The following is a 1,630-nucleotide window of genomic DNA, read 5'->3' as shown; positions in this document are numbered from 1 at the left end:
TAATATGATAATTTAATTATATAATAAAAAATAATAAGATATTTAATTTAATTATATAATAATAAAAAAATAAAAAATATATTAGATCTAAAGAGAAAAGGTGATAATGATGATTTATATATAAAAAATAATTTTCAAAAAAAAAAATTGAAGTTAAATTCCTCGCTAATCTAACATTGAAAAAAAAATCCAAAGCAAAGATTTATAAGATTTAACAAAGTTTCTTCAAATTCTCTTTATATGATATCTTCTCTTATCATATCATGTAAAAACTCATTCCCATAATCATTATATAGATATCTTATGCATAACATCAATTCATTTATTAATTCATTAAAATCTCTCATAATTCATTCATAGTTAATTATGTTGATCCTTGTCTTTCTATTATTATTATACTATAAAATTGTCCTGATCGATGCATGGAGGAATTTAACACAAAAGAGTTTGATTTACAATATTTAGGTAAGGTTACATAATTAAGCATATCTAAAAGGAAATTATTACAATGACATAATAATGAAATTGCATAGTTTATATACCTTGCAAAATAAAAGGTAATAACTAAAATCAGTATATTTTATGGAATGAGATAGACTTGCAAATAATATAGTATTTTAAAAGTAAAATTAGATATTAAGTTATTATTTTATAGTTGTATTTTCAAAATTAACACAATCTACTAAATAATTGTAATGATTCTAAATTTTCACCATTATATTAAAAATTTATTAAATCATATATATACTTCAAATCAATCAATCACTGCTAAATTATTGCAACCAAGATTTGTATCAATTTCTTTAATCAACATTCGTAAATGTGACTAAATATCTTATTCACTACTATAACTATCATTTATATAATTTACTAGATAATTTTAATTTATTTATTCAGTTATTATATGTAAAAATAACAAAAAAATCTTATTCGTCATTATAATCATCATTTACATAATTCACTAAATAATTATAATTCATCTCCTTAGTCACCATATGTAAAAATGACTAAATATCATTTTTACTGTTATAAACATCATCTATGTAATTCATTAAATAATTATAATTCATCTTTTTAGTCATTATCAACATGGTTAACTAAGTATCAAAATATTTTACATGTATGTTAATATATCACTTAATATTAATATCGTTTCCTTAGCTACCGTCAAAACAGTAAACTAAGTTTTAGAACATTTTACATGTTTCTCAATATATATTGATATTATTTTCTTAGTTACCGTCAACACGGTAAACTAAGTCTCAAAATATTTTTACATGTCTGCCAATATATATCAGTTAATATTAATATCATTTACTTAGCTACCATCAATACGGTAAAGTAAATTTCAGAACATTATATCAATATATATATCGATTTATATTGATGTTATCTCCTTAGCTATTGTCGACACAACAAACCAAATTTTAGAACATTTTTATATGTCTATCAACATATATCATCTAATATTAATATCGTTTTCTAAGCACCCGTCAATATAATAAACTAAGTTTCAGAATATTCTATCAATATATATTGATGTTATCTCCTTAGCTATTTTCATCACAATCAACTAAATTTTAGAACATTTTTATATGTCTATCAACATATATCATCTAATATTAATATT

Source organism: Populus euphratica, unplaced genomic scaffold (assembly GCF_000495115.2).
Source record: "Populus euphratica unplaced genomic scaffold, PopEup_1.0 scaffold2800.1, whole genome shotgun sequence".
Lineage (NCBI taxonomy): Eukaryota > Viridiplantae > Streptophyta > Magnoliopsida > Malpighiales > Salicaceae > Populus > Populus euphratica.
The sequence above is the reverse complement of the archived record's forward strand: the minus strand, read 5'-3'. Positions refer to the sequence as shown.